We start from the raw sequence: 24227 nt of genomic DNA, 5'->3' as shown, positions 1-24227 counted from the left end.
CCGTGCTAAAGTCTGTGCTCCATTGGGAATGGCTTCGCAGCTCCAGCTCCCCCAGGCACTATAAATAGGTGTGGGGCTCCTCCAACCAGGCCATTTCACGGCTTGGGACTGGCATGTGCTCCCATCTGCGCACTTGCAATCCCATACGGCAGTTACTTGTGCTGGTAATATTTGTTCTGGCTAATGCTATACTCACTGAGGTTTTTACAGAGCACTTTTATCATGTTTGGATAACAGGGAAGGGCTTAACGTGGGAACTGATGGGATGAGTGGGGTGGGGAGCTGTGGTTTTTATAGGTGTCCCCTAACACTGAAATTTGGGAACACCTTATAAGACTTCTTGCACAGAACCCAGGATGCTTTGGTTTGGTATGTGTAACTAAGTGATGAACTGGAAGTCTAGAAAGTTTTCGGAATCCATTGCCAATACATGTTTGAGCCATCCTCATATTTGCTGCCAAGGCCGCTGGTCAGGATATTGCCTCACCTTGGAGGTCAAAAAGTGGTGTGATAGACATCAGGTGTTCTTCCCTAGCTTCTGTATCCTGTTCTGTGTGTCAAGACAATGGGTTGTGGTAGCTTTTCATTATTAAAACGGGTAGTAAAATGTGTTGGGAATGGCCGAGTAGGGTCCTTATTCATCACCCTAAGAATGCTTCCTGATTATTGGAAGTATTCGAGGTTGGGTTGTGTGGGTGGGGCTTTGGGCAACCTGATCTAGTGAAAGATGTCCCTGCCACTGGCAGGGGGCCTGTACCCATTAGGCATTCATATACTGAATTCAGTTGGCTAACCCTCTTCTTCATTGAACAGAGAGGTGTTTTTGTGTCATAATTTGTCTAAAATAGTTCAAATGCTTAAAGATATTTTTCTTCTACTTGTTTCCTTTGAGTAAGAAGGGATGTAGGATCCCACAAGGTTGGAGAAGACGTATCAGAGAGATTCTGCCCCAAACCCTAAATAGTATTATTTGTGAGCTAAGGCAATAATTTTTTGCAGTGACATAAGTGGTCTGCATGATCTGGCAGCTAAAGCTATACCTAAGAACAGTTCTGCCTGATTTCAGCTCAGCAATTCGAGGATGATTGTGTGGCTTGATGTCTGCAAGAGCTACGTGGCTTGAGAGCTGGGTGAAAACCCAATAAAACAAGTTTAGAATATGAGGATGTTTTCTGGGATGAGGCCACTGATATTGCTGAGTACTCTGCAAAGCTTAGTCCAGAAACTATTAAAAGGTCTACATGGCAGATAGCCATATTGATGCTCATATACATAAAAGATGGAACAGGGATACAGATGCAGATAAAGGGATGTCTGCAGCAGGGCTACTAATATTGAGGACAGAGATTCACAGAGCACTTCTGTGGATGCAGGGACTCTTACCGGTCTTGTTATGACCCAGCAGGATTTTAGTTGAATGATGTATTTGTTCAGGAGTAAAAGGCAACAAAATATCCTCTAAAGCAGTCTGATGTGTTCTTAGTATAACTGTCTTTTTGTGAAAAAACAAGTGATGTTTCTTTGGGAAGAACGAGAAATAACATTTTTTCTCCTTTGTGCTGTGGAAGCACCGTGTGACTCATCCTCAGGGGAGAGGGAAAAGCCTTCTCCATGCCTGCTCTGTCAGAGGAATTTGAGGAAAGATGAGTGGAAGGACAGTATAGGATAAAGTCACCTTTAGTTTTTTGAGGCTTAGCACTTCACCTACCAAAAAGTTTGAAAAGAGTAAATGTTGGAAAGTTGGCTTGTTTTGAAGATTGTAACAGATTTTCGATTTGGTTCCAGGCAGCTTTACGTAGGAATGTGGCTGAAATTGGGAGGGGGAGCAGAGGGAGAAGGAAGAAAATGGATGTGCATTTAGATCTGGTTTCTGTGTCAGGGAAGTAGTAAGCTGTACCCTGTGTTTGAGTGGATACTGACTTTGATTCTGGAGAAGGATTGGTTTTATATGGTGAATGTGTGGAGCATATTGTCAGAAGTGTAACGCTTGGATGAAGATCTTTAACATATTTGTTTTCCTACTGAAGAAAGCTGGAGTCTGTATAATGGTTTCATCGTGATTTCTGAAATTATGTCTAATGGGATAACGAAAACCATGCTAATGATCTCTGCAGTCTTCTACACAATATGTAACTGCGTCAAAACTTCTGCTCTAGAGCACTATAGATTAAAGAAAATCAGAGTGTTAGGCATTGTTGAGATGATTATCCAGATGAAAATGTAGAATTGTCTTGTTGCTTTACTGGTATGGGGGAAAATGGGAGCAATTGATTGAATTCTGAAGCAACAAGTGCTGCTTCAGAAGGTCCTTAGAGGTCAAATGCAGTTTCTTATCACTGGCACCTGGCTGCATAATCCCTATCAGAGATTTAACACCTGGTATAGAAGCTTAGAAGGTGAGCCTGGAGCTCCAGATCTGGAGCCTGACTGTAGTACAGTAAAAGACATTAGTTTGCCTCAATTCGGGTGTTCTTTCTCTGGGCCTTACGCTCTTGGGCTTTTAAAGGTTTAAGACCAGTTTATCTAACATTCACGAAAAGAAAAGGAAAAAAAAGGCTATTCTTTTGGACCCAGAGAAATTGAAGAGGGAATAGGTCATATGCACTGAGCTATTATGAAGAGGATCGTAGCTCTTGTACCTTAGGACTTGGGGTATGAGTGTGGGTCCTACAGCACCTGGTTAGGGTCTTAAGATTACCTGTCTCCAGGATGGGATGCAGCCCAAAGCTGTTCTCTGGTGGTGGTTGAGCAACAGTGTTGGAGATGGCTTTTCTCTTTCAAGACCATGATGCTTACAGAGGCAGTTTCCTTGAGCACATAGGAAAATGCCTAGTGAAGTGGGAGGTGAAAGGGTGAATAGAGTGCTTCTCTTTCAGGTGGGAGCTGTGTGTTTTTACAATCATACATGCCTTATAGCCCAAGAAGTATGGGAAGGACTGGAACATTTGATCCCACAAGTGTAATATTGCATTCTCGTTTTCTTCACTTTGCACCTTCCTCTCCATTTAACGTCATAACAGACCTGGTTTATTCCAGAAGCTGTGTCCACACAGGTTTGCTGTAAGTGAATGATTCACTTCCTCATCTCTCTTTGTTGCATGTAAATCTGAGTTAGAGGGAATGCTTGTGCCTGGTTTTGCTTTCTTTGTGTGTGTCTGGGTGGGAGGTGGTTCAGAAGTACCCTGTACAAATGAGCCAACAGCCATAGGAAGAAATGTCGCTGCAGAGGGGCAAACTTAAAGTTTAACTAGGGATTTATATTTAACTTATCCTGGTCTGGTAAAGAAGATAAGGTTTATGTGTTTTTCTCATCTCTCTAATTTGTAAACCTGTAAGTGCTGGTCAGAATAACAATCTCGCTCCTCACTGTTCAGTAAATAATGAGTAGACCAAAATAACACTTTCTCTTTCCTAGCATCTAAAACAGAAATATATTGCTTCAAGTATTTATTATTAGAGAACATATAACTGTATTCTTTCTTGTAGAGTAGCTGTAAATGTTTCATAGAAACCTTTGTGATTTGGCTGCCTGCTTTCCTACCTCTGAACTGGGGGACTAGATAATCCAGTTTTGATCCTATGCTCATATGTGATGCTTTATTTTATAAATCTTGTAATTCTCTCGGAGTGGTAATTTCTTACATTAAAGGACTTTGAGTTAGTTTAAACAGCCTACCATATTCTCAGTCAGATATTGTGGTGCTTTAATTACAGGAATGCTAATCAGATTAGTGGATGTGGATAATCAGAAGGGGTTGCTGGGGCAGGGAGGGGTTGCAGCTGGCAATGGCTGGTGCCTGACTGGCTTTGGTGGGACAGGAATTCTACTTAGCTCTTCTGAGCCTGAAATTATTATTGTCTCTCCAACTTGGATCTGTTACTGGTTTTCCGTTGTGACTTGAGACCTTGTGTTCAACCTTTTTTTTTTTTGTTTGTTTGTTTGGTTTTTTGTACATGATCTTTTTAAAAGATGCAAGGGGAGAAAAAAATGTTACAATGCAGCAGAATGTTACAATCAGGATTTTTGTGGGAAGAATAAGATTATGAAGTCACACCAGCAGTAAGGAAAAGTAAAGAGCAGGCTGTGTTGCCCAGAACTAGTACTGCCTTGGAGAAAGAGGGACTTGACACTTGTGTACCTCTTCAGGTGTCTGATTGTATCATGCAAATGGTAGCCTTCAAAGCTGTAGTCTGGCTGCCGAAGGAAACCAGGCAGCAATGTAGCCACCAAGTGCTGAATCATATGGTTGTTAATGAGCTGCTTGGTGCCCTGATACAAACCAGAGCTCAGAAGGGTCATCCAGTGAAGAAGATCTGTGCTCATAAGGGATCTGAATCCCCCCCAGATACTATAATGCTGGTTTTGAGTTGTTGAGGTGGCTACAGAGTGGCTGCTATTAGGAGAAGGCAGGCTGAGAAATCACCTTCCAACTGAAGTTGCAGCAGCAGGGAACTTTGCAAAGGAGGAAGAGAGGTGAAGTAGCAGAATAATATATTATGTGCTAGATTATAGGCTTTCTAAGCCAAACCAGGCACTTCAGTCACTGTAAGGTATTTTATTCCTGAGGTGGAAGAGTGACAGGTGTATCCGGTTCAACAGCTGTAAGCAGTACATAAGCACAGGAGTACCTAAACATCTTCACTGTAGTTTTCAGGAAACAGCTTCTGAGATTGTGCCCCAGTATTCCTGATGTGTGGTATGCAGCGACAGTGCTGCCATGCTGCTGTATGGGAAGGAGAGGTACTGCAGTTCAGGATGGTGTCCAGATATCCTCAGGGTTCATCTTCTGAGTCAACTTGGCATACAGCTGACTTTCAGTCCCTCTGAATGCTTGCTGATGGATACCAAAACTTAAGTCTGAAACAAAGTTTTGCAAAATCAAACATTGCTAGAATTGCATTTAGATTTTTTAAGAAAACAATTTCTGAGCAATACTTTTCAATAATGATACTGCGTAGTTGCCCTAGTACGTATAGACATAGATACTATTAACATAATACCACTTTGTGTAGTAGTGTGTCCATTCTCTATGTAAAAGTAGCTTCAAACCTGCCCTGCTTGGGTAACTTTGAATTCCTGTTGTTTGGGTAACTTTGCAAGATGTGGAGCTGGAATATGTGGCCATTCTCATCCGTGCTGTTATAGATGGAAGAGGAAACAAATGGACGTTCTTCGTGCAGCTAAGAAGTTTTGTGGTAAAACTGATCTGTTGGATCAGAGATGTTGGGAGCAGATGATGTCACCTTGAAGCAGTTCCTTGAAGGGTTCTGCTAATGCAACAATGCTTCAATTCCAGGCATGAGGGTGAGGTGTCACAAAAGTTGATGTTGGCAGCAGAGTTGATTTTTTTTTTGAAGGGTGAAGGCTTCGTATTGACATAGAATTTCAGTGAGACATGGAGGAGAGCTGGTGTCATTCTGAAAAAGCGGAGTTTGAAAAGAGTTTGAAAAGCTCTGCTTTTCAGCTACCTCCTGTACCCAGTGTGTAGCACTCAACAGTGCATGTGGTGAAAGCTGGCTGGCACTGGGGCCACTAGTCCGGCTGTGCTGCAGGAGCATCACCTGCTCTAGGCCTTCCCTCCTGCTGCTCTGCCAAGTGTTCCCAGGAGCTGCCAGGCACAGGCATGGGCTCAAGCCAGGGATTTCAAAGTGGAGTAAATTTGAGCTGTTGGGTTTGGTTGCCCAAGCCATGAGGAATGAATGTGTTAAAGGGGTTGGGAAGGCCTTGAGCTCACCTCTGCCCCATTCTTCTGTTCTCTGCTCTCCCAGCTGCTCTGGTGCCTCTTGGTTCTTCATACCTCTTGTCCTCTTGTACAGGTATCTTGCTTTCTGCTGTCTGAACCAGCCAGGTTCAAGAAAAGCATATATCTTGAATGTCCAGGATGTAAATACATAGTCAAAATGGTTAAGAGTTGTAAGGCTTGGGATTTCTACAAAGGAATTTAGGCTGGTGAAGAAGGGCATTACTTACCTATCCTGTCATGCTGGTTTATCTGTCCTTTATATATACTTCAGCTCTTTGAACTTACCTTTCTTCTGCCTTTCTCACTGTTTTTTTGTGGTTGTTTGTTTTATATGCTTTTTCTTTTATTTTAATAACTTCAGTTTCTAGGTTTTCTATCTGCCAAGTAACAGTGATTTGATAAAAATAATACTCAAGAATTTACTCATGGAGAGGAATATTTTCTGGTTTAACAGTTCAGGAGGTCAGAAATCCAATAGTTTAAGCCAGTTTTAGAACTGAAGTTGGAAGGATGCAAAGGCTGCTTTTATCTTAAGGATTTACTTCACTGCTTCAGTTGAAGATCGTATATTTTCATTGAGAAGCTTCTGGGGATGTACAGTTGCTCCTTTTTATTTACTTAATTGTGAGGAAGGCAGTGTATTTCCTAGATTACAATTTAATGAAAGGATCAAGAAGCTTCTAAAACTATCCCTTGTTGTTTACATTTGCAATGTAATACACTGATAAAACAGTGTGTGCCTTTTATTAGAAGTATCGGGTTTAAATAGTGAAAGTATCTTTCTACTGCTTTGGACTTTTCCTCCATTGATATCTTTATTAAGTACAGCACAAATCATATTGGATATTGCAATGGCAAGAATAAGAGGCAAAATGTAGATTTCTCAAGCCTAGTAATGCTGATGCCATTGTGTATTTTTTTCTGCCATTGACGTGAAAGAGTGGCAACAAATGCAGGTACACCTTCAGTTATTTAGTTTGGCTCCCTGAACACATGGGAATGGTGTATCAGCTCAGGGGTGGGAAGGAAAGGGAAGTTCTATCCAAATTGTTTCAGCTGCGATGTGGCTCTGTGAGGTTGCTCACACAATATGAGGAAGGAAGAAGAGTGAGAAGAAGGTTGTCAGGATGGGAAGGGCTCAGTGGTGACATGAGAACTGTTTTGCCCCTGAAGGTAGGTATGCTTATGGTAAGGTAAGCCTTTCATAAAACAAGAAAATCACAAAGACTGGTGACCTCCATGTGTAAGGTAGATGTTTGGTCTCTGTTTAAACCTGCAGATGACTTACCCATTTCACTGTATGGCTACTATCTCTTTCTGTTTTCCTATTGTGTGGATGGCAGGAGGGAAACTAAGTAAGGAAAGAAATAAGTAACAATAAATAACATTGGATTTTAGACACAGTTTAAAGTATGTAGTTTCAGTAGAAACCTTACAGGAAATTAATGGGCTTGTATTTTACTGGTGTACTGGAAGACTTTTATACCCCATAGGTAGGATCCATTAGGGATCTCTTGGAAAGAGTCCAGCGGAGGGCCTCTAAGATGGTGAAGGGCCTGGAGCATCTCCCCTGTGAGGAGAGACTAAGCAAACTGGGTCTGTTTAGCCTTGAAAAAAGAAGGCTGAGAGGGGACTTGATCCAGGTTTATAAATACCTGAGGTGTGGGAGCCATAGTGGTGAGGCTGGTCTCTTTTCAGTAGTGCGTGGGGATAGGACTAGGGGTAATGGGAAGAAACTACAGCATGGGAAGTTCCGCACGAATGTGCGCAAGAACTTCTTTACAGTGAGGGTGACGGAGCACTGGAACAGGCTGCCCAGGGAGGTGGTGGAGTCTCCTTCTCTGGAGATAATTAAGACCTGCCTGGATGCCTACCTGTGTGATGTGGTGTAGGGAGCCTGCTTTGGCAGGGGGTTGGACTCGATGATCTCTAGAGGTCCCTTCCAACCCCTACAGTTCTGTAATTCTGTATCAGAAGGGTGGAGTAGGAAGATGCATTTTGCTGTCTGATATGATTACATATCAGACCTGAGGGAAGTGCTTCTTTCTTGAAGACCTGAAAAGTACTTTGCTATTGCCGTGAGCATTGCTACTGTGTGAGGACAAAGAAGTGGTAGAAAGGGGTTAACAGTTTCACTTGCTTGAAATTTACTTACTGTATGAATATGCTTCAGGGAGAGGACACCTTTTGCTTTTCCATACCAGCGCACCTGTAAAGTTAGTTCACCTTTAAAGGGCTTGTGGAAGTGCGCATGTAAACTGCTCAGTGATTTTTCAAGTGTATATGCAATTCAGTTGTGCGATAGCTTGGAAATTGCTAACTTGATGGTATTAGCAGTCAGCATAAAAAGAGGAAAGAATGAGCGAAATAAGTTTTTTTGAGTGGATGGACCAGTAAAATAGCAAACAGGCCTTGTAGAATTTAGACCCTGTGTTAGATGCCATCTGCAAAATGAAGGTGTTAGAACTTTGGGGAGAGCTGTGGTGGTGATAGCGAGTTTTGTGGTGGTGAACTAATTCCACTCAGAGTAAGGCTAGAAAATGAGTTGTAAAACAATGGTGTTCTGCCTGAATGTATAGTTAAAGTGAAGTGCAGTACTATAGTCTGCCTGTTTCATATATACATATACTTATGGTCTCAATTTACCTTACACACCTCTGTGCAAGTAAAGCAACCTTAGAAATTCTTACCTATTTGTATAATGGAGAATAGATTCAGACTTGCTTCTGTTGTGTTTCTTGGTAACACTTGGAAGTAATCTTTAAACTTATAGAGATATCCCTCCTTTCAAGATATTTTTTGAAGTTGTAATGGTGTAAATTAAAAATTGTGTCATTTAAAAATTACTGACAGCTTCCCAGTCTAAGACTTACAAATAGGAGAAAATTCAGCTCTTTACAGGGGTAGAAAATGGCAGGGCAAGAGGCAATGGTTTTAAGTTGAAGGGGGGAGGATTTAGGTTGGATATCGGGGAAAGTACTTTACTATGAGAGTGATGTGATGCTGGAACAGGCTGCTCAGAGATGTTGTGGATGTCCTGTCCCTGGGGGTGTTCAAGGCCAGGTTGGATGGGGCCCTGGGCAGCCTGCTCTAGTATTAGATATGGAGGTTGGTGGCCCTGCCCGTAGCACGGGAGTTGGAGTTTGATGGTCCCTTCCAATCCAGGAGATTCTAAGATTTTAAACCTCCCTTGTGAATGTGGTGATTATTGATGGACAGTACTGAGCCTTTTGCCTTTGTGAAGGAGGTGTTTCCTCTTCAAGCTTGATTCTTATTTGTGATAGTTACTCATTAAGTCCTGCCTAAGTTGTCCTAGGAGGTCCTTCATGAGGACCTCACCTAAGGTAAAACAGTGGAAGCCCTAGCCAGACAAGCTGCCACTTGTAGTAGATGTAGCTAACATGAGTTCTGGATCTTATTGTTTTCCTTCCTGTATCATGAAGAGCAGGCCTCTTGTCCAAGGCCTAAGGTTATCAGTCACTTCCGCTAGCAGTGGTGCTCACTCTTCTTGACTTGTCCTTCATCATCAGTTCCACCAACAGACACACCGATCTGAATTAAAGTTAGCCTTTAGGAACTGTTATTAATTTTTGTCTAATCATGTTCCTAGTTGTCTCACGCATAGCCATACATGTGTGTATTCCACAAGAAGATGGTACTGAACAAAGTGTCCATGGCCAAGCAGAACCTAATTAATGCTGTTGACTGACATAGTTTGTTAGAGCAAAAGGATCGAAAAGCAGTGTTACAGAAGGGGAAAGAAGCAGGTTGAGAAGACTGCACCTGGAAGTTTTCTTTGGAGCTTGATGAAATTATAGCTGCAATTTGACTGTACTGTAGCATCGTTTACTCTTTTGAATGGCTTTTGTCCGATGCCTGAAGGTGTATGTGCACCCACAGCTGTTGGACAGGCATGGTCTAGAGCACTCCTCAGAGCCACCCACAGCACTGAGGCTTCCATCCTGCATGAGCTAGTGCCCACTTCTCTGCTGCTATTTTGTTCCTCCTCTGGAACCCACCCACTTCTCTGCTGGTTTGTTCCTGTAGTGTTGTTAAGTCATAAAGCTTTCTGATACTAGCTTCCCAATTAACTTCTGGATTAAGCTTTTGTATTAGAAAAGTTTTAGTATTTATCAGTCCTGGTGATGAAGGAGCAAGGAAAGGATTTTTCTGAACCGACAAAGACTTTAATATTAATTCAGTTCCTTCTTAAGCTTTCTGTTCCTCAGAGAAGCAACACTTATAAGTCCTGTAGCAAACATTCTAAACGATGTTATTTCCTCTAATTGCATATTTCTTTTGCCTTCTCTTCCATTTCCTCATCTAGGTTGTTCTCATGCTTTTAAGAAGTAGAATGAAATAAGATACTATGACACGCTAGGATGTCTGATTAGAGGTCAATAGCAGCGTTTTCATTTGTGAGGAGCTTGCCTGGCTGTTGGAACATTAATAGGAGGGAGCAAATCTGGATTAGTGATGACTGATGATGCAAGAGACTAATACAGTGGAGTCACTGAAAAAGTGAATGCAATTTGAGGATGTGTAGAGAAAGTAATGAGGCTACTGTGTGTGGTGAGGATTTCTTGGAATCCCAGGCACACCAATGCTTACGAAAAATGGCAGGAACCAAAAACTATTTGAAAGATGTAAGTGTAGTTGTGGTTCTGTTTCATTCAGTATAGTGAGAACTGAGAAGTGGAATGACTGTTTTCTCTAAATGCAAGGGAAGGCAAAGATTTCTGCAGTGCTTTGGCACAACACAAGCTATGAAAATTGCCTGCCTGTGTATCGCAGGATCTGGGAGCAGCTCTGTGGGCTCAGGAAGAAGAGTGTGATATGAACAGTCCTCAAAGCCACCACCTGCAGTCTTATCAGAAGGGACTCTCTGGGTGTCACCATTAGACACCCAGAGTTTGTCCCAGGTGATTGGGAAAGCCATCTGTTCCTCTGGAAGCACACTCTGTTGAGGAGAAGCTTGAGCTAAACAAGGTAGTGACTGAAGAGAGGGACTGTCTGATGTTACTCTTCATTCATTGAACTCAGCAAGGACTGTTCTAATGCCCAAGGGCGTACTTGCAATTAATGCTTTGTATTCTGTTTATCTTTGGTCAGTTAGGAATTTAAAGTCACGTTTCACACTGTTTTTATGAAAACAGGCTTTTAAATATACTTCAGAACTGTATCTTCAAGACTTATTGTAGCTCAGCTGATCTGGCTGGATCAGAACAGTTTTCATGTCAGTTCCCCTGGCTCTCCTGTCTAGGGAAAGACTATATCGCTGTTACCTGACTTGAACTTTGACTATAGAGGATGCCTTTGTGAAACAAACTCACCAAGGGAATTCACGCAAGTTGTTGTATAAGGAAACTTGTGAGAGAATGAACAATTAGCAAAGACCAGTGATTGTTTGTTTTAGTTTCCAGAGATTACTTTACCATGTAAACAGTGAACAGAACAGATGGTAAGGTACCAAAAAGCTATACAGTATTGAAAAGCCATCTCCTTAGGGGGTGTTCGGGTGTGGAATTTTAGTTTTACTGTGAAGCTACAGTTACAAGCTGGGAAATGTGCTGTTAATTACTAGAAGGTGGTGGCTGTCTGTTGTTGAGCTTTCTTGTCTTTCTGTGGGCCTTCAGTTCAGCTGCACACTTCACTTGGCAGGCTGCAGCTTTGTCATCCTGAATTTAACTCCTACTGTCTCACTGGAAATTTCTTTCCTTCCAGTTATTAACACCAGTATTTGACAGTAGAGGGATGTTAGTATCTTAATATTATATTGGCTCTCAGGGGTCTTTTGGTATGTCAGGGTGGCTGCACGGTGATTTTTCACGGATACCGGAGAAATCCTTCCTGGCTCTTTGCCTGGCACAGTGTGCATAGAGAAGGTTGTGCTGCTGAGAAGGCTGAGTTGCAGTGAACATTAACTGTCTGTATTCATCCCAAAATATACCTGTACACTGCTTTAATGGGGGTTTTGAAGCTGCTTTGCTCTCTATTGTGGCTGTATGCAGAAGTTATACCCACAGAGAACATGAATGAATCTTCCACAGAAGCAGAGGCAGGGTAGTCAGGTGTGTGTTGTATGTCTTTAAAGGTGCAAACACATACAGGACTTTGTGGAATTAAAATATATTTTTATTCAATTCAGGTGTCATGGTTTTGAATTACTGTGACATCAGGTTAAATTAGTTTTATACTAGTCTCCTGCAGGGCCTTGGTTTCATATAGTGTCTCTGGTTTCACCAATGAGTTTTGCTTGAGAAGATAAGTTTCATGGAAGTGTGATTTAATTTTTGAATCAATGTAATGATAATTGATATTGACTAATAGGATCATAACAAACCTATTTTTAGATATAGTTTGCTCATATGCAAACATGATGCTTGATATATGGTGATATCAAGGGGCAGTAAAGCATTAAAATATTTCTGAAAAAATGTATGCTTGTGGTTTGGCAATGAATTACTTCATATATGTAAGCCATAGTGGAAAAACTGTTGAAAACTTTATCTGGAATATATAAAATAATAGTCTATCTTGTGTAATGATCTGTTGAGATGCTGGAAAAACAAAGGTACTACCCAAGAAAAAGCAGATAAGATGAAGTAACTGACCAGTACATATTTTGAGTGAGTTATAAAACCTTTATTTATGGCAGGATGTTGAGATCCTTCAAAAGATATGCACTTATCTATTAAGTGCTGTCCAGATCCTGGAAAGTGACCTCTGTTCTTACTGTTTCCAGCTTTTGCTCTCTTTTTTTCTTCCCCTTCCTGGATGAGTTTCCTTTCAGCTTTTAGTAGCGTTTTAGAATGGCATTTCCTTTTCAATGTGATCCTCTTACTGTAGTACTTGCAATCATGCTCTGGAAAGGTAAATTACACAATGCTAACTTGGCTCTGTGACAGGTTATTCATCAATGCCACTAAAGTGGAAGCTCTGTATGTAGGCATCTGTTGTGTGGGGAAGAGTCGTTGTTCAGCCATGCTACCTCAGTCATGTGGTTGGAATGTTTTTCTTCCTGCCAATGTGCGACTGAGCAGGAACAAAAGACCTCCTTGTTGGAGAACCTCTGCAGGCAGATGTGATGACCCCTTGCCTGTCAGCTGCCTTGCAGCAGGTATGTCTGGTCCAGCAGCAGGCTTCTCCAGGAATTTGCCATGCTCTGTACTGGGGGTGTTATTTTGTAGTGTTACAGAGAGATTGACCCTTCCTGAAGCACTGCTTACAGCTAGCTGAGTGAGGAAGCTCTCTTCTGTTCATCATCCAGCTCTCATGAGGAGGCTGAACTAAGCTGACATAAGTGAAACGGCATTTTGAGTGGGACATTAAATGCGGGGTCATGAGCAGCTGGTAACTTGCGACATGGAGAACTCATGATTTTTCTTCTGGACTTGATGTCTCTTACTTACCTGTGATTTCAGCATGCTGATTTTGATGATCAAGCTCAATAGCCTACTCGGGTATTTTTGGTGTTCAAGTGGAACAGCTGTGAAACTTCAAAGGTAAAATCATGAAAGCCTGTATTGGGAAGATATCCAGCTGTTGTACTAATCATTAGGAGGGGCTTTTCAAGACCCACCTCCCCCTCCCTAATGCGGTGGAAGAGTTGATTTTGTTCTTCCTTTTCCTACTTCTCCCCTAAGCTCTAGAAATGAGAAGAATGTGGATTAACAGTAAGATGTTGTTTTTCTGCTTTTCCTCTTTTATTTTATTTTATTTTTTTGGCTGTTCTTTCTCCCTTTGAGTGTAATCTAGTTTGGGGGTGACACAGCTTAAAAAAGGAGTTTCTCTTAAATCCCTATCCTGAGTGATAGCCTTGTGTGTGGTGGCACTAGAGGTCGGAGCACTCAGTTACACCATTAATATGTTTCAGTTAAATCAGTATATGGTGTTGGATGTAATAAAAACTGTTTTCATTTGGTGTAGGTGATCAAGGGCTCATGCAGGAAGTGACTAATGCTGTTGGGCAAATGGGGCTGCGCTAATGAGATCAGAAACAAAATGGGCTTTATGTTCAAAATAAATACATAAAAATAGATGGCATCTGTCACTCCAAGTTAGAAAACATTTCATGCAGGGAAATGTAAATCTGATTTAGCATATTATTGCTTTGACCACTTACTTATATTTTAGAGTTGATGTTTGAGTTTAGGATTGAGATAAGTTATCTTCATATATCATGCATTGGTTAAGCAGCAAGTTAATTGTGCTAATACTGTATGTTGCAAACCCAAGCAAACAGGAAATTGCTCATAGCTTCTTTCAAATGGAAAAATATGGCATTAGTGCAGCTGATCAATCTTAATTGCCTTTCACTGATAACATTGGAAAAACCTGTGAGACGCACCTACTTGTAATTCCAGTCTAAACAACTTTAGAAGTTGTTTTTTCTTCAACTTTTGGTGGAGAGGACATCATTTTTGCTATGTCTTCAGCTGTAACTAACATCAAACTTGTGAAATTCATACTTTTTCTCTAAAACTGTAAGTTCATGGGAGAGGAATAGCTACTCTGAAATTTCATTGGACCTCTAAATATTTTATGGGGTCATGCTGAGTTCTGTGATAATACAAGTGTCTGAGATGGTGATTAAACGTTTGTAATGCATTGCAGATTTATCACTGAAAGATGAAATGCATATGGTTTGGACACATTCCTTTCCTTTCATGTTTCCTTCAAGGCTCTTTGGCCTCTTGCTACAAGTTTCCTTTTGAACTAGCGTGCTGAAGATAATTGTGATGCTCCTGGAACACAGTCAAAATTGGCATGTCCCTTCTTAACAGCAATTAAATAGCAGTCCTAATCTTTTCTAGTGTTGCTTTTCCCCCACTCCACTTTTTTCCTTCCACTTTGGTTTAGATCCCCTGAACAGTTTCTGCTACTTGTCCAGGTACTTTGTGACATTGCACTTGTTTGCTGCTCAATGGATTTTGCTTTCCATGTGTGTTGTGCACTAGCAAATACTGTATGTATGTGGTTTGTCTAGTCCCACGTAGCATGCAAATCTGCCACCCTTTGTCATGCTAAGGAGTACAAGTCTCATATGAATTGGAGCTGGAGGTTGGTTTGAGGACCTTGGAGAGTGAACTTTGTTGGTACAGTAAAAGAGATGGGATGAGAGGCAAAGGGTACAAACTGAAACAAAGTTCTGAGTGAATATGAGAGAAAACTTCCTTACTGTGAGGGTGATTGCATGCTGGCACAGGTTGACCAAGCAGGTTGTGGATTCTTTTCCTCTGGAGATGCTCAGAAGCTGCATGGACACAGTTCTAGTGCTTGGGAACCCTACTTGTGCAAGGAGGTTGTACTGCAATCTTCGGAGGTCCCTCCTAACCTCAACCATCATGTCATTCTGTGAAGTGGAACTGTAGTTTACACTTGAATTAAAGCATGTATGTTTATACTTCAGAGATTTAGCACCTAAAACTTGCAACAGATACAGAAAGGTGCACTGGTATCAGATGTCTTATGCCTCTCTTAACTTTACTAATGCTTGTTTTCCTGATGCATGTAGTTAGGTTTGACTTCCTCATGCATAAATTTTGCACAATTATTATATAATTGTTTTGTGTGTGAAGGCATGAGATGTAGCTGATCCATGGGGGGAGTTGTTGATCAGTTGCAAGCCACAAGCTCTTTTTCATTCCACATTATTTATGTCCTTTTCTTAGGCTTTTGTAATTATTATTGTTTACATTCAAATATTTACACTTAACATTTGTTTCATTAAAGGTTGGAAATAGACTCCAGAGACTTCATTACTAAAAATAACTGTGTAGTTAGGGTAACTTATGCACCAAAGTACAACAAAGGATTCATTTTGCCTTTAACAAATGATGTTTCATTAAATCTGAGTGATTCTGTGAAGTGTTCTTAAACTTCTTGTTGTTAGTGTGCTATCATCGGACAGCAAGTGGGTTGTAGAGTTAAACATAAGCATCCTTTTGACTTTCTCATATTTATCATTTCTACCTAAGTGACCCAGTTCTAAACATTTGCATATTAATATAAACTTCAAAAGATTTTTAGTTCCTTTTGAGAGTTTCTTGCTACTTTATTCCTAGTGATGTTTGACTGCAAAATCCAGTATTCTGTGTATTCATAGAGATGTTTCAACTATGTGAACTTTGATATATGTAGAGAATGCATAGAGTATGGGAGGGAGGAAACTTGAAGAGTTGGTTTTGTTCAGTTAAGCACTGGATTTCAAATGTGCTGTTGTAATGTTAGTATCATTAGCTATTTAATGCTACAGTCGTAGTATTCTGGTAAGCCTATGAGTTTATAAGAAACTGAGTTGGATGAGCACACAGTGAGACATCAGCTGATCAGACTGAGCAGGGAGAGAGCCAGGAACAAGTTCTGGAGCATCTCTTCTTCCATCCCATCTCCCAACTGGAATGCACATCACCAATCAGTGTATTGCCAAAACCACCAACTACAAGTGCTTGCTGAGTGGAAGTGAGGTGCAGAGTTTTCCCTTTGTGAAGGTAAGAGGGAACAGGAGCAGTTGTGAAGGTAGCAGATCACTGTATTTTACTTATAGCAAGGGAACTAAAATGAATTGAGAAGCATTTGAAGAGTAGGCTCTTTTTCTGTTTGCATGTCAAGGCAAGAGAACACTAGCAAGGAAAAAATCTAAGAAAAGCTGTAACACAGGAAAGGCTGAACTTGGATGGCTCTTCTTTCTTTCCCCTGACTTTTCTCTGTTCTCACCCCAAGACAAGCTAGAATGGTGATGGCTTTCTTTCTGAAGTTGACCGCTACATCTAATCAAGTCTCTTCACTTGTGTTTATGGCAAAAAATGGACAATGATTGTGTAGCCTTAGAAGGTAATTATACTTTGAAACCACTATGTGGGAGTATTTGGTATGGATGAATTGTTGTTTTCCTAAGGAAGAATTCCTTCCATTTTTTAATACATAGGATGAGAACTAATATTTTGAGAGACCGTGTTTGGATAGATAGGTCAATGATTTAACTTCAGGGTATGTACTTCGATTTCAATGAAAAATACAAATAAATAATAAATCAGGTACTTTTGCAAAGAATTGATAGCAAACATCTTTTTTTTTTTTTTTTTCTGGTAACATAAGATGAATCTTTTCTTTTGCTCTTATAAAATGTAGAGTTGGAGAGATTTGTGTCCTTGTATACATTGTGTGCATTCTATGATTGTTTTATAAGAATTCATTTCTCCTATTCTTCATTTCCTACCTGCTAGCTTCTCTCCTTCTATGGACTTTGGAAATAATTAATGAAAGTTTCCAGAACTAGTATTGTAGAATTCATTTACTATTGAGTTTATGCTTTCAGAAATGGAGATGGATAGAGATGATTTGGTATCTCCTTCACTTCATTTCACCTGCCTACCTTCCTGGTCTGTAAGCTCCAGCTCTCACTGGTGGTGGTTTGAAAACTGATGCCTTCTGGTAGGAACAAAGCTGTTTCTTTAAATATTCAGTGTGATGTAAAGTGGCAACCCAGTTTCTGGAGCCTGGCAAAGATTTAATGCTAGCAGAAGCAATGTTATCTATCAACCTGCTCATCATTTTAGTAACTCTCATAGTTAATAATCCTTATTCCAGAGTTATCATTTTTAATTATTTCTTGATTGTTTGGACAAGTTTTAAGTAACTTTGTTTATAAGTAGATGAGTGATATCTACAGAAATGACAAATAGTGGCTTTCCTACAATTGTAGGCCTTTTTTCCCCCCAAAGACCTTTTTCAAATTGGACTATTTAGAGCTGGTATCATTCTTTTTGAAACAAAGCAATGAAATGTATTTGAAAATTCTTTGAAATAGGTGCCAGTATGGTGTCCTGTTCATATTATACCTTGTTTGATACAATAATACCTGTTGTTTTATTCTTATAGTCAACCACTTCAGTGTTTTCTAGTGTATGATAGAATTTCTCCCTACTGCTTGTTAAGAAGATGCTGGGAATATGTATTACATTACTGAAACAACTAAGTTGTTTCAAGTAATGCTTTTCTTCTCTTTAAAAATCCTAGTTAGCTTATAACCTTTCCTTCTAGGTACACAGTTGGCACTTTATCACTGGGAGACTGAGTGGAGAGTAGACAGTGTCCACAGGCAGTTCAGAAGTGTAAGGACCACCACAAAAGTGCTGTGAATGTCAGCTCAGACCTAAAGTTTGGTAGTGGGTTTCAACATGCGCAGTTGAGCAGCTTGAGTACTTGTAAACAATGGGAAAATGAACATCAGCATTCATAACCAGCAATTTTGGCACACGTGTGGAAAACACTGAATCATAAAACTTATGGAAAAAGAACTTGTTGCAGCCCTCTCCCCCTTTTTATTGTATTTGTCATTAACTGGTAACTGAGGAGAGCTGCTGAACGTATATCAGGCTTATGAAAGGTGAGCAAAATTATCACAGATGCTTGATCTGTGATTTTAAGGTGTAGACATGGCAGGCAGGCTGACTAATGGAAGAAATTCTTTACTGTGAGAGTGGTGAGACACTGGCTGGAACAGGTTGCCCAGTGATGTTGTGGATGACTCCTCCATGGAAGCATTCAAGACCAGGCTGGATGGGGCTTTGAGCAGCACACCTTTGTGGAGGGAGGTGTCCCTGCCTATAGCGGAAGGGTTGGAATTAGATGATCTTAAAGTTCCCTTCCAACCCAAACCATTCCGTGATTCAGTGATAACAGCTACCAGCTTCTGCAAGAGCCTTTCTTCTTGGGCTGTGCATTTCCAACTTGTCTCTTGAATTGCAAACAAGTGATTGTACGTCACAGGGAGAATTAATTCAGCAGCCAGATCAGTTGGAAAACTAATTTTAAAACACTTCAGCTTTCTCCTGTGCTAGCCAGCAAAAGTTTCTCTCCTCGTGATCACTCTCTAACGCTCATATGACAAAGGAGAAAGCTATACAGACTCCTTCAGTAATTTTTAGCCATTAGACAAGATGCTTGGCTGACTGATTGGATGGCGGGCCTTAAGAGGTCTGAGACATGAGGATGAGGGTGCTGGACCAGCTGATAGGTGAGAGGTCTGTGCCTGCACTCGAAATCTTTCAGATCAGTGCATGTATTTGGAGGTCACAATCTTGTTGTTCTTGCTGCTTGCATGTGTTTCCACAGCTTTGTTTAATCATGGCAATGTTGTTCCCAGAATCAAATCTCTTCCTCATGGTCAACTCTGAAGTTTTAGTCCAGAATCTAACTTGGCTATTGTGTGAAACTGGCCTCTGATAGCAACAGTCTCAACATTAAAACTAGAATTTGTTCATGGCTATGTTCTGGCTGCTAAATGCAGCATCTACAAATCACTGTGTACTAGGCTAGTGCAGCTGTGTGCTTCATTTGGTTGCTTCTGGTGCAGAATGGTTCTTTCAACTTGCACAAGAGGGTTTTACTTCTGTTCTCTAGTTTTCTGCTGCAGTATCTTAAGTACATGCCAGCTATTTGAGATAGGTAGTTCACTGCTTCTGCCTGAGGATTTGCTTTCACTTTTGCTTCTCAAAGTGTGGATTGGAGCAGTTTAAGCTTTTGTGTTTGTTCCATGGAGAAAATAAATTTGTTTGCAGATCTTGGTCTTGTATGCTTGCTCCCTGTTGCAGCCTTCTGTCATTGCATTAAATCAGTATTATAATGTGACATACACTTGGAATGTATTATGAGAAATAACTTCATAAAGTCATGTCAAATTGGAGTTTTGGCGCAGTGTCTGGGTCTCATCTGAATGTTGTTATGTGAAGAGAAGCTTGTAAGAGTGTTCTGTGCTAGCCTTTCCCATCAATTTTTTATCCTTTAAAATGCATCTACTTGCACACAAGTCTACTTCCAACTAGACAAGTCTACTTGCAACTAGATAAGGGTTACCAGTTCATTTTCCTTTGTCAAAACCTTTACAGATTAGCAGCTTTTCACCAAAGGCACCTTTGTTTATTGTGGGTGGGTACTGGTATGATGACACTGGTAGGTCTCCTTTGCAGGGAGGCAGAGCAAAATAACTATAATTCACATCATAGCTATTTTGCAACAACTTCACTGCATAAACAAATTCCTTTATGTTGTGTGATTTTTTTTAGGGAAGCCAAGCGATGGCTTAGGATTTTTACCTTGAATCTAAGAAAACAGATGTTACTATACCTTTCTGACAATGATCCGTCAGATGAAAGTACTTTTCAGAGTTTCTTTTACTTTAATTTGCACCTAAGAAACCTGGTTGTTTGTGTATGAGACTTATCAAGAGAAGGCTGGTGGAATTTGTTTTCATGTCTGATGGTCAAAGAGTCAAAATATTGCCTGTTAATGTGCACAAGAAAACTTGTCTACAATCCTGCACCTAGCAAAGATATTGAAATGATGAAGTTGTGTTGCCTTCCTTTAGAAAGCTACAACCTATAGCTTAAGGAATACAGTAACATGTTTGCCCTTTTCTGTGGGCTGTGATCTGATCAGCCAGAATAATTTAGGGATTTATGTTAAAAATTTCTTACTATTTTTCTATTACCACCTGTGTATCTATCACTGTTTTCTTCTATAACCATCTCATGGAATGGAGTACTGAATAGGAAAGTGGGAACTCAAGAGCTTTTTGTAGCTTCTCTGTCTGGTTTGAACCCTGCCTAGTAAACTGCTGAAGAATGAGCAATCAGTTTCCTCTTTTTCAATACAAACAAGTTGTAGAAAATACTGTTGCTGTGGTTGATGGATTTTTTTCTTTGTTCTGCATAAAAACCTGAAGTGGTGCTTCTCAATGATTTTTGAGACGTGTTTTCACTCTTACAGGTGCTGATTTTGTCCATCTTCAAGAAAGTACAGGAAAGGATTCTGTGGAAGAAGTTTCAGTTTACACTTTGCAGTTACTCATGTGTGTCTTTGCTGATTTCTTTCATAAGGAAACATTTTGTTTGCTTGCTTTGGTTGTAATGCTGATTATTGTTAATAGCTGACTAGTATTAATCCTTTGGAACTGATCTCAACCAGTCTAATCCGGTCTGAACCTGGTGGAGACCAGAGCCTCAAAGTTTTTTGTTGTTTTTTTTCTTTCTGCAAGTGAGATGAGGGAACAGCAGTGTTCCTTTTCAACTCTCTCCTATCAGAGACTGACATAGATAAAATGACCTGCTCAAGTAACTCGGCATACTGCTTTAATCTTAATTGGAAAGGAAGAATTGAATGTTAGATAGGGGGGAGGAGACATTGAGATTAGTTGTAGTAAACAATTGCTCCATGACCTTGTAGCTTTTGGGACCTCATTCTGGGCTCACAAGTTTGGATGTGTCATCTCATGGCAGTGGCAGAGTGCTTGTCACTGCAGCTATGCTTGGGTCCCCCACGTTCAAGCTGTTTGCTCAGCACCACCCTGGACTTTTTGCATCCTGACCATGTGTCACTGATCACATACATACAGGGCTGGTAACAAAATCAAATGCAGATGAATTCTTACAGGCTTTATATAGTGTAGGAAAGCAGACTGTTCTCACCTAAATTTAAGCCTCCTGACTAACAAGTTAACCTATCAACTTTATCTTATTTACTTTACAGATATCAGCTGTCAGAGTTGGTTTGTTTTGGTTCTGTGCTCTGTGTTATTTGGCTGCTGTGGTTTTTATCCTGATGCTGGAAGCCTGACAAATGTTCTCTGCATGAAGGTCTCACTGCTTCTCTGCTCCCATTTTCTAAGTCTTCTAAGCCCCTGTGAACAGCAGTGGTCAAGGCATTTAATGTATATTGTGGTATGTGGATGGTTCTGGGCCCCTGCTTCCTTCTTGCCGTCTTTTCCCACACCTGCTCCTGTGAGATTTTGGTCCCATCACCAGGGAGTAGCAGCTGCTGTCAGGGCTCGAGTATGTCTTACTCTTTTCCATCACTGCATAGGGTGGGTACCTGGATCACGCTGCCATTCTCAAATCTCTTCTTTTATGAATGTCTTTGTCTCTTCTACCAGAAGTGAGTATGTCTTGTGAGCGTAATTTTCCAGTTTCTTACTATTTAGAATTACTAATATGCAAGCTTGAACAAAACTATAGAGCTGTTGTGCACTTCCTTGTTCTCTTCAGTGAGTGTTGAGAGACCTGTGGGTTTGGGTCAGGTTCCTCCAAAGTCTGCAGTTCCTACCCCACTTCCTGCTGGGCTGCCCTCCTCCCACCTCAGCCTCCCACTCACTCTGCCTCCACAAGCCTGCCTGAACCAGGGGTAGAGACTGCTTCATCTTGTGACCTCTAGTTCTGTGAGGTGGTGGGAGCTTCCTGTCTGCTCTATCTGCTGGGGAAACTCTGCCTTGCCCCTTGTTAGAAATTGACCCAGTGGCCCAGGTTAAACAGTTCTGGTTTTGTTTGGACGCAAGACTTGCTGTGGCCTCTGGCGTGGGTTTGAGCTCAACTCAGTCATTGAAAACAGAACTGAGAGCATACAGCCTCCATGCTTTCTGATCGTGTGCATTATTGAGTGATAATGGGTAGAAACATGATCAAACTTGTCTTAAAGCATTGCTAAGATAAATATATTTAAATGATTTTGTGCTAAAGAAGTGTAGCATGCGGTGAAAGGGTAGAGTGGGGAGCTGTTGGAGGCTGACCACAGTTAATACTTGAGGGCTGCTGAGCTGGCATGGCTCTGCTGGCTGGGGTTGCTGTGTGCTGCTGGAGGTGTGGGCTTGTGTGACTGGGCTCTGTCCTACAATCTCAAGGGGAGTGGTTGTGGTCAGAATCCCAGGCTGGAAAACCAGTTGAGTTTTTAGCAGGCTTGCTTTCAGAGCAGAAAGGTCCAACCTTTGTTGTAGTGGCTGGACTGCAGTTACGTTTTTTGTCATTCCTGCCTATCTTCTTTTGCATGTCTTTCTAGTGAAAGTGGTGGCTTACTGAAAAGAGGTGTTCAAAAAGTAAGCCTGCCAGACAGGGGAGTGAGTAGAAGGGAGGTATAAATAAAGCTTGTGGTGGGAATATGGTTGGTGAAGTAATGAACCATAGGAGCAAGAACTTTGAGAACATGCAGTGCATGTGAGAAACCCAGCCTGATGATATGACTTAAGGAGCCTATCACTCTTAATTCTAAGCTGTTCCTTTTCACTTGTTTTGAATCACTGAGGATTTGTGCAGTTTGGCAGTAGGCACAGACAGACTGAAATCTGTTTCATAGGATTATTTTTTTTTTTAAAACAGCTTGGAGAGTGCTAGGACAGTACTGGAATAGTGTGGAGACGTAGGATATGGACTGCTGAAGTTAGTACTTGCATCACAAAAATGATTGTGGAACCACAACCTTAAAGACAGGTGCAGAGTGCTTACTAAAAGTCTATACAGTCCTTTTTTATTCCTACTTGGTTTACTTATTGAATCATGCCTATTTCAATTTCATTTGGTTAGCACCAAACTGTGGAGCCCTGAGCTGCAGTGAACTCCTGAAGAATTTTCCACAAAAAAAAAAAAAAATCCTGTTTGATTGGTTTTTGAGAAAGCAATTCAAGATGACACCCTCTGCTACCAGAAGTGAAGAAAGCAGTTCTTCACTAATTTAAAACTTACTAGCAAAAATTAAAGTGCAGCGTATTCAGTAAACTAGAAGCAACAGATTTTCGCTTGTAAATAAAAGAAACTTTCCTTCTGTTTTTTAGTCAGTAGAATATGAAAGTTCTGTAGGTGAGACTGTCCCTTTGTTTGCAGCTGTGCAGTTCCAGGGGATATATATTTTTTTTTTAATACATGAGGTCCACATTAGGTTATAGGGGAAGTTAGTAGTGGTAGAAATTTAATCATTCTATAGTGATGCAGACTAAGCATGTTACTGTTCACTTTTGGCTTAATAGTTGACAGCTTACAGGTTTGTTTAGTTTATGTATCTCTGAACTAAGAGTAAAGTTTAATTCAGATGATTCTGGCTTGTATCTGTCTGTTTTGAAGTAGAATTTCCCCCCCTTTTTTTTCCCACCCCCAAATTTACCCACACAGATTACCTTCCATCTAGGTATGGCCAGCCTAAGTGAGAAGTACAAATTGGTATTTCAATTAGTTTCAAGTACACTTCTTGTGTAGTTTGATCTTCACTTTCTGTGCAGCTAGCAAAGATTTCCTTTTTTGTGAAAAATTATTTCCCCCACTCAGCTTCCTGACTCAAGTGACCATAGCATCCTTTCCAATTAATGCCAGCACTGTGTTTTTTGAGCTGTATATGGTCGAGAGTCCCCACCCATCTGCCTCCGTCAAGAATTAGGGGAATTGGGAGGTGTATTGCTGTTTTGATAGCTTAATCATTACCTCTCTATGTGAGAACCTGCTTCCACATGAAGAATTGTAAGTAGTGCCAGCCCTTCCAGAGATACTTTACGTTAGTGAAGCACAGCATGGTGTGAGAACTGAATACAGTTTGACATTTACCATTGCACTGCCACTCAATTACCTTTAGGCATATGAATCATCACTCACGCAGTGAAAATATACCATGCTGTTGCGTATATTGAGTGTTCTTAAGTTTTTGGTACGCAGTGGTATTTTGAAGCTA

The 24227-nt window shown here is 40.8% G+C and overlaps 1 protein-coding gene across 5 annotated transcripts in view; it reads left to right on the top strand.

The window, feature by feature from the left end:
* The window catches only part of RNF217 (ring finger protein 217), a 49398-nt gene that overhangs the window by 1474 nt on the left and 23697 nt on the right, over positions 1 to 24227 (top strand). The gene's annotated exons all lie outside the window — the stretch shown is intronic.

Source organism: Coturnix japonica, chromosome 3, assembly GCF_054131305.1.
Source record: "Coturnix japonica strain WE chromosome 3, WE-NBRP24, whole genome shotgun sequence".
NCBI classification, from domain to species: Eukaryota; Metazoa; Chordata; class Aves; order Galliformes; family Phasianidae; genus Coturnix; species Coturnix japonica.
This window is presented reverse-complemented; position numbering and strand designations above follow the sequence as displayed.